The following is a 16,302-nucleotide window of genomic DNA, read 5'->3' as shown; positions in this document are numbered from 1 at the left end:
TGAGTTACCCTCTGATTTTTAATCATATACATTTTTTAAAAATCAAGATTTAATGTTCATCTTTTCTATAAAATGTTCCTATTTCCTTCTAGGTAGAGAATTATTTCCTTGAGATTTAATAGATTGTGAAGGGCAATGCCTATATATATGGAGAATCTAGAACACAAGAGATGGTTGGTTCAGCAGGTGAAGTCCCCTGACACCATACTTGATCACCTGAGTTCAACCCCGGGAATCTCCAAGTAGGAGGGAGAGAATCAACCCCTACAACCTTCATCCATATAGCAATACATTTACAAACAACAGAGATAGATAAGTAATTTTAAGTAAAGAGAATGGAGAACTGGCCAAAAATTAGAAAGTTTTCTCCTTAGATTGAGTTCAGAGTCTGGGAGGAACTTTGTACTCTGTAGCTCCCATCTGGCTGATGAACTTGTACTCAGTAGCTGAATGGGTAAGATAACATAAACTACTATAAAGATATCCATCAGCTGTTTCCCCCAATGACCTTACAGTTTGCTTCATGAGCTCATTAACCAAGTAGACAGTAGAACAAATGGAGGTCATATATGGGCACTAAGACACAAACTGGCCCTCTCTGAAGCTGACTTTTCATACCAATTTCTGCCTGGTGAACTAGCAACAATATCTTGCTCCAAGCCCTCGGTATGGCTATATAATTGAGTAACAAATCTTCCTGTGGCAGCTAGAGCACTTCTTAATAGATAGAGATTTGTCCTTACTGAAACAAACACATATTCTGTCTATAGTTTTGATTTTATTTCCCTCCACACTTCAAAGAGCAGTAATAACTGTACCCATATCTCCTGGAATTTCTTATTTAGCACTGGACCGACCTGCCTAATATTTCTTCTGATCTAGAAATTTATATTCTTGTGAATATACTTAGGCTGTGAGGTTTATGGTCACAAAATTCATGGTCTTTATTAAGTTCCTCACCACTTTAAAAACTACCTGAGTTATAAGCCAGAAGAAAGAAACATTGAAAGTAGCTCAGCATTTGCAGAGAGGCAGAATTTGAGGTATTTAAGAAGAGTCCTTCAAGAAGTTTTATGTTTATATGTTTTAAGAAAACAAGCAATCATGGGTCTAGAAATTTTCTGAGATCCCATAGTATATGGTCTTTCTGACTAGACTACACACGCATGCATGCACACGCACATACACAGCTATGCAAACCAAGACCAAACCAATAACACTCCCCCCAAAATATCAATTTCTCTCGAACAAAGTCTTTTTTTACTCAAATTAGCTAGAATATATTATAATTTATCATATAAAGTACAGTAAATAGAAAGACCTCTTAGAAATACAGAAGTAAGTGTTACCAATGTGTCATACTGGTCAAATGTATGGACCCCACCAACAAATGAAGTTACAAAATGAATGTATCACCTGTATGTTATTTATTTATAATACCATATCCAGCGTTTTCAAATGTTTTAATAATACTCATCAATGAATTTGTAAATGTTTTGGGCATGCATAAAATATCTTCTTTTACAGCTACCAGCTTTACTGAGGTGGAACCATAATAAACTTTGAATGTTGAATGTCAAGGCCTGGGGGGAGTAGGAACCTCAAATGAGCATATCTGTGAGATGCTCAAGAAATTGTATGTATAGGAAATCTGGAAAAATTGGGTAGTGTGGAAAAATGAAACTTGAGAGAGTAGTAGGAAAATGTATGAGAGAGACAACAGCTAAGTTTATGACACAGATGAATGATGTGAGTAGGGTATTTATTAAAACAGTTTCTAGTAAAATTTGTCATAATCCCTTTTCCCCTTCCTCCTGAATTTCAGCCTCCCCTGCAAAAATCCAGAAAGCCCATTAATGGATTTCTTATGCTTTTTTTCTCTTATCAAAGGAACTATTATGAAAAGTTTCAGGGAGTCTTTACCTATGCTGGGGTGGGTTTTCTGGTGAAACAACCACTTTTGTGTCATTTTTTTTGCTCCTTGTTATTGTCCCCTTAACCATGTTCTTGTCAGCATCCCAAATAAAAACTTGTTAGTTTACCAGCCTGGACACTGTTCCAGTTGTTAGTTGAATGTACCCTGATTTTCCATTCTGGACTGAGTAGAAGTTTGTATTATTTCCTCAGAAAAAAACATATCATACAATATGCTTTTTACTTGTCCTTGGTGTTTATATGTGTGTGTGTGTGTGTGTGTGTGTTGTGCTCACATGTGTACATTTACATGTGTGTTGTTCTTGGTATGTGTGTTGTTTAAATATGGATGTTTATATATGTGTTTTTTCTGGTGTGTGTGTCTTTACATGAGTACATTTACATGTTGTTGTTCCTGGTGTATATGTTTGTGTATGGTATGTAGGTATGTTTAGATTTGTGTTGTCACAGACACTATTGCTGATGCGTGTGTGTGTGTGTGTGTGTGTGTGTATGTACTTGACAAAAGCTAGGCTCTCTGTGAAGGTGGAACCTCAGTTGAGAAAATACTTCCATCAGACTCCTTGTACTCAAGACTGTAGCATTTTTTTTAAATTAATGATTAATGAAATTGTGCACAGACCACTATGTGTGGTGGCTTTTCCAGCAGTTAGTTGTCGTTTGTATATGAGCAAGCAGAGACTGAAGAAAAGGCCATCCAGAGACTGCCCCACCTGGGATCCATCCCATACGCCGACACCAAACCCAGACACTATTACTGATGCTGACAGGAGCCTGATGTAGCTATCTCCTGAGAGGCTCTGCTAGAGCCTGACCAATACAGAGGTGGGTGCTTGCAATCTACTTTAAGACTGAGCATGGAGTGCTACGCCCACCTTGGCTAGCAAGGAAGACACAACACGTCGGATTCTTCTCAACAGCCTTTATTGCAGGAACGCCTCCATGTTGCTACTGGGACCCCGGGCACCCAGGGAGGTCTGCTTATATATTCTCAGCCCCCATCCACTCACAGCAGGCCACATCACCTCATCAGGCACGCAGCTTCAGCCAATCAGGGTGGCAGGGGCATGTCTCCACCAAATATGGACTTGTTTACACTGCCAGTATCATGGTGCACCTGCGCAGCTCTCACGATGGTCATGGCTTATTTTCAGGTGTATGAGGAAGTCAGGTGCAAGTCATAAGACTTAGCTGCAGTCCCGGGCGCCATCTTGGAACTGCTGTCACACCCGCTCCTCACAATGGAGGAGTTAGAGGAAGGACTGAAGGAACTGAAGGGGTTTGCAACATCATAGGAAGGACAAAAATATCAATTAACCAGATCCCCCAGAGCTCCCACGGACTAAATCACCAATGAAAGAGTACAGATGGAGGGACTCATGGCTTCAGCTGCATATATAGCAGAGGATGGCCTTATCAGGCATCAGTGAGAGGTGAGGCCCTTGGCTCTGTGAAGGATCAATATCCCAGCATAGGCGGTGAGGCAGGAGTGGATGGGTAAATGGGAGAGCACCCTCATAGAAGCAGGGGAGAGGGGGGATAGGATAGAGGGTTTGTGGAGTGGAAACTGGAAAGGGGACAAAAATAAATAATAAATAAACTGCTAATAGTAATAATTAATAATAATAATAACAATAAAAGATCAGGCTAATAAGCAGTGATCCTCTGATTCAGTTCTGCCTCCAGGTTCATGCCCTGAGTTTCTGCCTTACGTTCTTCAGTAACTGACTGATTGGAATGTGTAAGTCAAACAAGCCCCTTCCACTCTAAACTGCTTTTGGTCATATTGGTAATCACATCACCAGAAACCGTACTAGAACAGTATGTTTGCACTTTTGTTGTTCCTGATCATCACTGAAAGCATTTAGCCTTTCTTTGTACATTGTGTCCTCACAGTTTCGTGTCAGATAGTCTTTCTCAGGTTGAGGAGTTAGCTCTATATTTTGGTGTCTAAATTATTTCAGATCATGGGGATGTTTGTGTGCTTTATATTACTTTATAATAGTTAAATTCTTTGACTTTTTTATATTAAAGCCTACTTTCTACTCCTGAAACTCATCCCATTCGGTCATGGTACAGGATGCTTTGAATCCTTGGCTGAAGTCAGCTTTATTTTATCTTTTGATTTAAGCCATGATTCTATCTCATAAAGAATGACAAACATTATGCCAGAATGCTAAAGATAACATTGGGCTTGAAGTCACACATCCTATTTTTCTCTGTGCACCCCATGTTGGTTTTGAAGACATAAACGATAACTAATCTATAAGTGAAACAGAAGCAGATATCATAAAAGATGAAAACACTGCTCCTTGTGTGACTGTAATGAGAAATAATCTGAGGATGAATTGCAATTTGCTTTATTCGACGATGGGAAGATTTTTTTGGAGGGGTTTTGTCCTACTTTTTATCACTACTAGAAAATATAAGACTAACATTCTATGAGGGTGGATATGATAACTGGAAAAGCGTAAGAAGAATATCTACCAGAAAGGTTATTTTTGAGCCTGGGGATTAGAAAACTATGTTTCTAGACTACATTAATAATTTTCAATTTTTATACTGCAGAGTGCTTTGTGAAGAATATATTGAAGGGAGGATATAATGCTTTCCAGCAACATAATCTAAGACTAATACTTTAGTAAGTGGTGGCGATATGTTAGCATGAGCTGACTGCAGGATAATTCTGTCAAGTGAACTGTGTAATGCAGATGGAAATGTAGCTCTGTGTTTTGTTGGTCTTGTTGCAATTATTACGTGTAATAACTCAAAGCTTCAAATCTTATTCTATGGACTACTGAGAAATGTACAATGTGCTTGTGAAATACTTGGAGTAAGTTATTCAGATTTTAGAAGCTTATAGCACATAGAAATAATCTTAGACAGTAAGCCAGAAATGGGCTCCCTACTTCTGAGTACCAGGACTCTCTGGTAAGTTTGCATGCATGTGAATTTAAAGTGTGTAGTAATGAAGTGTGGAAGACTCCTTCTCTTCCATCTAATGAAGAAAATACTCTTAATTTAATCTACTAATTCTTAAAGCATGCACGTGCCATTAAGATAATGGAGTTTTATTCTTCTTCTCTTACAATACTGTATGTTTTATTTTTTTAATGTTAATAAACCAACTATGTTTTTATTCTTTTGGAAATTAAGCTTTAAAAAAAAACTAGGATGGTATAAATTTTAATGAGGAAGTAGTTTTTTTTTTGTCAGAAATTCTGGCTTCTAATGTTTTGTTTTACATATCACACATACCATGATGAAAACTCTAATTTGTACAAAAGAGCAATGGAAAATTAATTTTAAGAACACATTCAGTCACACATATGTTTGGAATAAAATTGTTGTTGTAAATGCTTTAATTAGAGCAGCCTGTCATCGTTACTGAAAACTCGAACAAGAGCAGGATTCTACCCACCCAGTTCCATGAGAAACTGAAAGAAGAGAGAGCTGGAGACATTTAGAAACCTCCTTTTTTATGCCTTTCATAATAGTTTTATCTGGCCTATTATCTTCAAGTTATTATAAATCTGAAAGATGCAATGCTTCGAGCATAAAGTGATAGCACTCTATTTGGTAAATGTCATTGATTCAACATATGAGGTATATGGATTCCTTTTAGCCTCCGAGTGTTCAATTAATTTGAAGAGAATATGATTTCTAATGGTCGAATAGCAATGGTCTTATTGAATTGTAGTGAGTTAAATTTCGAGGACTTCTTCAGATGATTACCCTGTCCTCAAAACAATAAACAAACAAACAGAGAAAAAAACACACACATACAAAGGACAGCTTAACACTAATCACTGGTTACATTTTTGCTTTGGAAATTCTCCAAACTTCCTATACAGTTCTTTGCCAGGGCACTATAGAACCTGCATTTGCTAGGCCTCAGTTTATGACTCTATACACACAAGTAGTTTGCCCATTAGCTCTTTCTCACGCAGAATCTTTTTTCTTATGTCGATCCCTGTAGAATACTCCTTCAACCCCTTGCTTCTACAGAGCCGAGTCACTTCTACAATCTAAGTCTTACTACTGTTGGTCCATTCTCTCCGGGAGATACTCTGCCACTTCACGTTCCCAGAGTGATTATTAGTCTTCTTCATTATGCCATTGCAATGCAGTTGTTTATACCCTTGCCTAGTTTGTGCACTCTATAAACTCCCCCCAAGGCCAATTCGTTCTTGCCTCACAGTTGGCCTCTTTCTTTGCCTCACATGGTTCTTGGTCATGGTATAGTATTGTCAGAATGAATTGCCCTCACTGGCTCACATCATGAAGCATATAGCCAGTGAGTGACTCACAGAATGGGCAGAGAAAACCCACTGCCCTCCTCTTTTAATGGTGCCCTGGGGAAGCATCTGGAGAACGATGTCTTACAGAAATGTTTCTTATGCATCAAAAGACAGAAAAGGGGAAAGAAGAAATCCCAAAGCTAAGGAATTTGACCTAGAAAAAAAAATTGCACAGATACAGAAAATATACAAAATGAAACAAGCAAATATGAGTGGGTGTTCCTCTTCAACTAAAGCCCAGCCTTTCAATCAAGTACCTTTCTTAGGAGAAGCTGCAAAGTAGAATATACTCCTAGAAATTAATACAATGCTCTTTTTTCTTTTTCCGTGTGTGTATGTGTGTGTGTGTGTGTGTGTGTGTGTATCTGTGTGCATGGATGTATTCACACACATGCAGAAAGGTGCACATAGGCCTAGTACATAGATGTAGAGGCTCTAGCTGACCTATATTATTCTAGATTTTTCTCACAGACCCAGAGCTCATTGATATAACTAGTGTTCTGTAAGTGCTCTGGAAATCACTTACTACCAAGCTGTTATGAATCCCCTCATTCATGTGGAAAATGGGATTCCAAGTTCAGAATGGCAAGTACTTTAACCACTGAGATATTTCTCTATGACCCAGTTTAAAAAAAAACTTTGGATTATAAAATATTAATTATGCATTGAAGATTTTTATCATTATTCTCTAAATTAATTTCTTTAAAAATTTTGTTTGTTTTACTTATTCACTTAACATCCTGCTCAGTGCCCATCCCAGTCACTCCCTCCCACAATCCTTTCCCCATGTCCCTTCACCTTCTCCCCTGAGCAGGTGGGGCCCCTCTAAATCAGTGTCTTAATTCCTTTTCTGATAGTTTATTTTTATCTTATCATGCTCATGGAATGACTTTTCAAAGTTTATATATTTTGATGGGATTCTTTTAATGATTTTTTTTATTGGATTATCAGGCTTTTTTTTTTCTGCTTCTGTAGAAGCTGAAGTCACAAAGCTCACCCTCATTTTTGCTCTTGCACCAAGTTGGGTGTCATTAAGCCACATAAGCTTTGCAAGTGGGTTAAACTGAGCAACATATGGATGGATGGGGAGAAAAATGGATCAAAGAACCTCTAACACATGGGCAATCACAACAGGACTCAATGCCCAAAGCAACTGAAGTAATAGTTCCAATGCAGGCTCCACATGCTCAGGCTGACTATTAAGAGAAGAACAGCCTCTATTGCTTTGTGGGAGTCTGTAAACCTGCTGTAGATAATTCAACTCTTGACTATGAGTTTATTGACATTGCCACCATTGATTGAATAGGCAAGGTATGATGGCTCACACCTGTGATTCTAGCACTTCGAAGGCTTGGGTAGGACAGTACTCAAGAGTTCAATGTCTACTTTCGATACTCTGTCACAAAGAGACAAATAACCTGATAACTAATTATCATAGCTTCTTGTAAACTACCAGGACAGTATGAACAGAGAAGATCTCTAGAAGCACACAGTGTGAATACTTAGAATTTCGACCTTCTAAAGACAAATTTTATTTTTTTTTCCTTTCCTCGCTGTATCCAACCATCATTTTATCCTCTCATTTCAAAAAGGTACATTTTAAAAGCTTCAGGTAAGTAGGGTTCATATTTTGTCTCTGCCTGACTATTTTGCTTTATTTATCATATCTCTTCTGTCTTCATCTACGTTGCCATATATAACATTGCCTTCTTGAAGATTTAGTAATACTCTATTGCATGTATATGTTAAATTACCCATACCTGCTCATGTCTACCCTAACTAATGTCAATAATGCTGCAATGATGGGGAGCAGGGTATCTTTTTGAGAGTCAGATGACAATATTAGGAATGTGCAAGAAAAATTGTGATCTCTGAATCACTTGTGTTTCATTTTCATTTAGGAAAACTTATGGACCATCTAGAGACTGCCATATCCAGGGATCCATCCCATAATTAGCCTCCAAATGATGACACCATTGCATACACTAGCAAGCATTTGCTGAAAGGACACAGATATAGGTGTCTCTTGTGAGACTAAGCTGGGGCCTAGCAAACACAGAAGTGGATGCTCACAGTCAGCTATTGGATGGATCACAGGGTCCCCAATGGAGGAGCTAGAGAAAGTATCCAAGGAGTTAAAGATATCTGCAACACTGTAGGTGCAACATTATGAACTAACCAGTACCCCGGAGCTCTTGACTCTAGCTGCATATGTATCAAAAGATGGCCTAGTAGGTCATCACTGGAAAGAGAGGCCCATTGGACATGCAAACTTTATATGCCCTAGTACAGGGGAACGCCAGGGCCAAAAAATGGGAATGGGTGGGTAGGGAAGTTGTGGGGAGGGTATGGGAAACTTTTTGGATAGCATTGGAAATGTAATTGAGGAAAATACGTAATAAAAAATATTTTTAAAAAATGAAAACTCCATATAGGTTTCATAACCATTATATGAGTTTTCACCAGCAGTGAGCAGGAGCTTCAGTTTCTCCTTATCTTTACAAGTTTATCCTAATCCAACAATTCCTGATTTTGCTAATAGCCATTTCAGCAGGTATGAAATGACATCCCACTATGTCTGTGGCTTCCATCTTCCGAATAAGTAATGATTCTGAGCATCTCTTCTGGCATCTCTTGACCATTTGCAAGTCTTTCCTGAGGAAATATCTATTTATATCTGTATTCATATTATAGCTGAGTTATTTGTGTGTTGTTGATAATTATTGTTGGTGGCTTTGTTTTCTTGATAGTGTTTTGGGGTTCAGAATTTCTGCTTATTCATATAGAAATAAGGGGATTCATAACAGTTTTTAGATTTGGTTACTTTTATTCTTTGTGTATGAGTGTCTGACTAGATTCTTTTCTGTCTGTAGCATGTGTGTATATAATAACCACAGAGATTATTAGAGGCTGTCTGATCCCATGGAACTAGAATTACAGCTTGTCGTGAGCCACGTGGGTGCTAAGAACCAAATACAGATCCTCTACTAAAGCAACAATTGTTCCTAACCACACAGCTGCTCCTAGGCCTTCGGCTCTCACTGTGTGAGTATACAAGATGTTTCAAGTATATATGCTGCAGTAGTAGTACATAGTTTTCATATAGTGACATGCCTAGTCTTCTTATTTATCACTCAGTTTTTTCTTAACATATTTTTCTTTTTAAATTTTATAATTATTTGAAGTTTTATACAATAATTTCAGTCATACATATTCACCATCAACTCCCCCACTTAAGTACTCCTAGACCTACTTCCTATATACCTACTCCCTCCCAACCTAGTGATCTTTTTATTTTTCCTAATACTAACATTCTGAGTATAGTTAGTGCTGTTCATGTACTCATGCATATGGGGCCATCCAATGGACTGTGGTCTACCTATCAGGGACACACCTTTAAAGATAACTTACCTTTCAGCCTTCCTAAAACAATTGTTCTGAGTATATCTCCTCAGTTATTGATAGTGGCTTGTGAATTTCCCCCAATAGCTACAATGATGAGCACTTTTAGAAGTATTTTCTATCCATTCTTATTTCTTTTGAAAACTCTTCAGACCCATAACTTACTTCTTGAGTTATTTTGTTGCTACTATACTTTTCTTATTTAGTCATCTAGGTTCTTTGTAAATTCTAGACACCAACTCCCTTTTACATAGTAGGTGTCAGAAACTTCTTTAATATTCCATAGGCTGTCTTTTCAGTTTATTAGCAGATTTATTTTTTTGCAGTGCAGAACTTTTCAATCTATAGGTGCAAAAATTCTCAATGAAATGCTTGCAAAGAGATATCAATAACTCATCAAAACATTTATTCACCATGATCAAGTTGTTTCAATTCAGAGATTCAGGGATTGTTCAACTTATGTAAATTAACAAATATAATTCTTCATGTAATTAGACTCTAGATCTAGATACAAGGACAGACATTACATGAACTTTTCAGATGATGCCAAAATGCCTGCAGCAAAATCCAACTTACCTTCATTATAAAACCCTGGGATGCTAAAGGAAAAGTACTGTAATGTCAAAGAAGATTTGTATGACAAAACAATACTTATTGTCGTGTTAAATGGAGAAAAACTTGTAGCATTCCCACTAAGATTAGTAATAAGACATACACTGCTCCTTTCAAGGAAGTATTTGACGTCCTAGCTACATCAATAACCCAACAGAGTGAATTAAAGGGGATACAGATATGTAATGAACACAATAACATATATTTGTTTGCAGATAATATAATTTAACACATTTGAGATCCTCAGTAGTCAACGAGTAAACTCATATAACTGATAAATATCTTTTGTAAAGTGTCAGGTTACAAAATAAACACATGCAAATCATACCTTCATTATATACCAATCAAATGCACCAAAAAAGAATGAATCCACCAAAATTCCATTCATATCCTTCAAATAATACCCTTCATGATAAGCTAGAAAACAAACACCTTGACATATAGCTAGCCAACAGCAATCACCTACATAATAGGAATGTTGAAACAGTGGGAAAATTGAAGAAGACATCAGAAGATTTAGAGACTTCCTATATACGTGACAGTGGATCTGTAAAATTACGATTGTGAAAATGCCTGTCTTTCAATCTACAGATTTGAAGTAATGCACACAACTACTACACATTAGCAGTCATAGTTTCCTTATTAAGCAGATGTTCATTTAGAGAGATGTTCATTACAGGAAAGATATATAGCTATAGATATATATAGATAGATAGATATAGATATAGATATAGATATAGATATAGATATAGATATAGATATAGATATAGATATATAGATATATAGATATATAGATATATAGATATATAGATATATAGATATATAGATATATAGATATATAGATATATAGATATATAGATATATAGATATATAGATATATAGATATATAGATATATAGATATATAGATATATAGATATATAGATATATAGATATATAGATATATAGATATATAGATATATAGATTATAGATATATAGATATATAGATATATAGATATATAGATATATAGATATATAGATATATATTATAATTAATGAGAAAGAGACCATTCATTGGAAAAGGGAGTAGGAAGGATAATGAGAGGATTTGGAGGAAGAAAAAACTAATAAATTTAAATATAATCTCAAAAATTCAAAATTATTTCAATACCATTATTAATAGAAATTGAAAAATATGGAAACAATACAGATGCAAATAACCAAGACAATACTGAACAATAAAAACATTTGTTGAAGGCATCGCTATTCTCAATTTCAAGTTCTACTAAAAAACAGTGGTAGTAAATGCAGAAGGGTACTGGTAGGAGTGCAGAATTATTCATCAAAGAACAGAATCCAGGAGGACCTCATAAATCCATGAACCTCCAGCCACCTGATTTGGAAGAAGATGTCAAAAAACATACACTGGCAGAAATGAACAGCATGTTTAACAAATGGTATGATGACTGGGTATCTATGTGCAGAGGAGAGAAATTTGAGCCTTCTTGCTCCATCTGCACATGAGTCAATTCCAAATGGATCAAAGATCTCAATGTAAAACTGAAAAAAAATCTGAATATTTGAGAAGAAAAAATAGAGGCTAACAATTCCTGATTTAGACTCAAGGAAGAACTTTCTGAATAAAACCAGTTGTTCAAGAAATAAAAACAATAGTCAGCAATTGGACTTCAAGAAACATTCTTTTCCTTATGGAAGAAAGGGAAAATATCCAAAATACCTATGTGGATGTAGTTTTAGTGATATAAATTCTGTGTAAGTAACATAGGAAGCATGAAGAAACATTTCCATCAAAGTAGTATCTTGACATTTTCACTAAATGAAAGGCCCAACTAATTAATATTCACTCATCAAACTTACACACCATGCTTTCCTCTGGAACAGATCTGGCTCATTCAACAGCTGTTCTGTGTGCCCACTGCTTTATGGCACATGGCACTTTGCTCCTTCTTACATATTCAGCACATTTACCACACATCCTCCTCGCCCAAAATATTTCCCCTGACATTGCCTTCCTCAGAGCTGCAGGCTCTGAGTGTTTTCTTTCACTTGTTTCCCACATCTCTGTCTATTCGAATACCAAAGGTAGGGCTGGGCAAGCAGGCTAAGTAATCTGATAGAGCAATATCAGCTAAATGTTCTTCTAGATAACATTTGCATTTTTATCTGGGCTTTGAAATCTCCAAACAATTAATATACTACATTAAGCACAGCAACAGAAGCTTTAAGGAAGATATATTTGGACAAAAGCACATGCTTTGCATTTTTCAATCCCTAGTCCACAAGTGACTTCTCATTCCAGCAAAATATAACACTGGCTGTAGGACGTGTAGGCTATAAAAAAGCTTCCATTCCCTCAGAGCTATTTCCTGAAATTATCAATTGTCATCCTGACAATCCTGACTGTATCTTAACTTTGGGAAATAATTCTTTTTAATTGTTCTGTCATCAAATTCTTCTTAGACACCACTATATTCATAGTACTATTCCAGGTGATACAGTTTAGTCAACATTTCTACACTCTAAACACTTAAGTATTTATATTAGTAAGTTCTGTCTGCTATATCAAGTTAACACAGAATGAGTGGCTTGTAAACAACAGAAATGTATTTTTTTCACAATCTGGCAGCTAGAAGCCCTAGACCAACATGGCAGCATGTTGAGGTTCTAGTAAGAATTGCCTTCCGGGTTGCAAACTGCAAAATTATTGTTTAATTTTCCTAGCACAGACAGGAAACAGAAGCCACCATCTTCAGATTCTTACAAGGACACTAATCTTATTCCTCTCACTTCTGACTCATGACCTAATTACCTCTTAAAGGTTCCCTTCCAATACCACTGCAGTGTGGGTAGGAACTCAACAGTAAAAAGCTAAGGACTCAAAATTTCTCTCTATAACACTATTACATTTGCAGAAGTCAGTGAACACACATGACCTTATGTACAACTGTAAGACTGCAAATGGAATGAATCTTTACGCACAATGTATTTTATCATAATCACAGAATGTTAAGATAAACAATTGTTAGCACGATTAAGAAAGATGGCTCTGAGTATTTGAAAACTGGGTCAACCTCTAAAGACAGGGGACCATTTAACCATGGAAGCAGAATGAAAATGAGCATCTCAGCTGGAAAGAACAACAGAGGCTCAGAATAGAGTTCTAAAATAGCTATAGTGAGGAAAAAAATGACCAACTAGCTGAAGAGGTACGCTAGCTAAAGCATAAATACCTTGACTTTGAAGACATAGCCCAGGCATAGATGAAGAGTTGTTACGTACCCACACTCAGGAGAGATATTTATGATATTTATGATAACAATCATGGGAACCTATAAGGTTCCCATGATCTAAAAGTTTTGAACAAATCATTTTTATATCAAAGTGTTTCAATATATTTCCCTTATTAAAATCCTATTTCTATTTTTCTACTAGGTCTTTATTCTAACACACTTTAAGTTTGATATATAAAGGTAAGTATAATATATATTAGTCTATATTTTATATTGTTTCTCTGATGCTGTAATTTTTAGTAATATAAGATTAAAGATGAATTTATACTGAAACTTCCTTTGCATAATGGTTTATTGTAAACTTCCAAATGATTTATGATAGCTACAAGAACGACTGTTTGTAGGAACAAATATCTTAGAATTGTGTAATTCATTATAAATAAAAATATAACACTTGGAAAAAAATGATTGTTGCTAATGGGTCTGTCAGTGAGATGGATAGGAGGAACAATTCTGATTAAAGAAGAGTCTTGACTAAAAGCATTTAGTTTAATTTTGGCACCCAGAAGGTTTATAGCAGGGAGAGAACAGAAATATCTCTCCACAAAAGTGTCTCCTAAAAATGCCCGTGTGGAACACCAGACCTACAGACATGAGTTCCTTTTGTGACCCTCACTCTCACACACTCCTACAAGTGTCAAGTACTCGTATTCAAGTTGAACTTTAGTTAAAGAACATTTCAAATTAGAAATTGGCAGACATCAAATCCTGTTTGTGCTACATTAAGTTAGGAAAGAAAAATATATTTTTTTAATTTCTTAAATTTTATTTGAAAATTACATACATATGTGTGTATACTTGTCCATGTATATGTATGTGTGTGTGTGTGTGTGTGTGTGTGTGTGTGTGTGTGTCTGTCTGTCTGTCTGTGGGTGGGAATGTGCACATGATTGAAGGTGTTTTAAGAGACTTGAAAGTGGCATCAGGTTCTCTAGCCTTAGAACTTTAAGTCAAAGCTTCTGTAAAGCAAAGAACACTGTCAATAGGACAAAAAGGCAACCAACAGATGGGGAAAAGATCTTTACCAACCCTACAGCTAATGTCCAATATGTACAAAGAGCTCAAGAAGTTAAGACTCCAGAGAACCAAATAACCCTATTAAAAATGGGATACAGACCTAAACAACGGATTCTCAACTGAGGAATATGGAATGGCTGAGAAGCACCTAAAGAAATGTTCAACTTCCTTAATCATTGTGGAAATGCAAATCAAAACAACCCTGAGATTTCCCTCTCACACCAGTCAGAGTGGCTAAGCCTCCAAACACTGACACCATTGCATACACTAGCAAGATTTTGCTGAAAAAAAAAAAAAAAAAACAGATATAGCTGTTTCTTGTGAGGCTATGCCGGGGCCTAGCAAACACAGAAATGGATGCTCACAGTCAGCTATTGGATAGATCACAGGGCCCCCAATGAAGGAGCTAGAGAAAGTACACAAGGAGCTAAAGGGATCTGCAACCCTATAGGTGGAACAACAATATGAACTAACCAGTAACCCCCTGAGCTCATGTCTCTAGCTGCATATGTATCAGAAGATGACCTAGTAGGCTATTATTGGAAAGAGAGGCCCATCGGTTTTGCAAACTTTATATGCCTCAGTACAGGGCCAAGAAGTGGGAGTGGTGGGGAGGGGAGTGGGGGGTATGGAGGGACTTTTGGGATAGCATTGGAAATGTAAATGAAGAAAATACCTAATTAAAAAAAAAACTCTGGTGACAGCAGATGCTGGAGAGGATGTGGAGAAAGAGGAACATTTCTGCATTGTTGGTGGGATTGCAAGCTGGCACAAATGCTCTGGAAATCAGCCTTGTTGTTCCTCAGAAAATTGGACATAGTATTACCCTGAGGACCCAACTACCACTCCTGGGCATATACCCAGAAGATGCTCCAACATGTAATAAGGATACATGTTCCACTATGTTCATAGCAGCCTTATATAATATCCAGAAGCTGGAAAGAACCCATATGTCCTTCAACAAAAAAATGGATACAGAAAATGTGGTACATTTAAACAATGGAGTACTACTCAGCTATTAAAAACAATGACTTCTTGAAATTCACAGTCAAATGGATGAAATTAGAAAATATCATCAAAAAATAACACACGGTATGCACTCAGTGATATGTGGGTATTAGCCCATAACCTCAGAATATCCAAGATACAATTCACAGACCACATGAAGCTCAAGAAGAAGGAAGACCAAAGTGTGGATACTTTGGTCCTTCTTAGAAGTGGTAACAAAATACCAATGGGGGAGATGCAGAGACAAAGTGTTGGGCAGAGACTGAAGGAAAGGCTATCTAGAGATGCCCCACCTGGAGATCCATCACATATACAGTTACCAAACCCAGACACTATTGTGGATGCCAAGAAGTGCTTGCTGTTAGTAGCTTGATATAGCTGTTTTCTGAGAGGTTCTGCTAGAGCCTGACAAATATAGAGGTGGATGCTTTCTGCCAACCATTTGACTGAGCATGGGGTCCTCAATGGATGAGTTAGAGAAAGAACTGAAGGAGCTGAAGGGGTTTGCAACCCCATAAGAGGAACAACAATATCAACCAACCAGACCCCAGAGCTCCCAGGGACTAAACCACCAACCAAAGAGTATACATGGAGTGACCCATGGCTCCAGGTGCATATGTAGCAGAAGATGGCCTTGTTGGACATCAATGGGTGAAGAAGCATTTGGGCCTATGAAGGCTCGATATCACAGTGTAAAGGAATGCCAGGATGGGGAAGTGGGAGTGGGTCGGTGGGTAA

Source organism: Mus caroli, unplaced genomic scaffold (assembly GCF_978045245.1).
Source record: "Mus caroli unplaced genomic scaffold, Mus_caroli_1 scaffold_19, whole genome shotgun sequence".
NCBI lineage: Eukaryota > Metazoa > Chordata > Mammalia > Rodentia > Muridae > Mus > Mus caroli.
The sequence above is the reverse complement of the archived record's forward strand: the minus strand, read 5'-3'. Positions refer to the sequence as shown.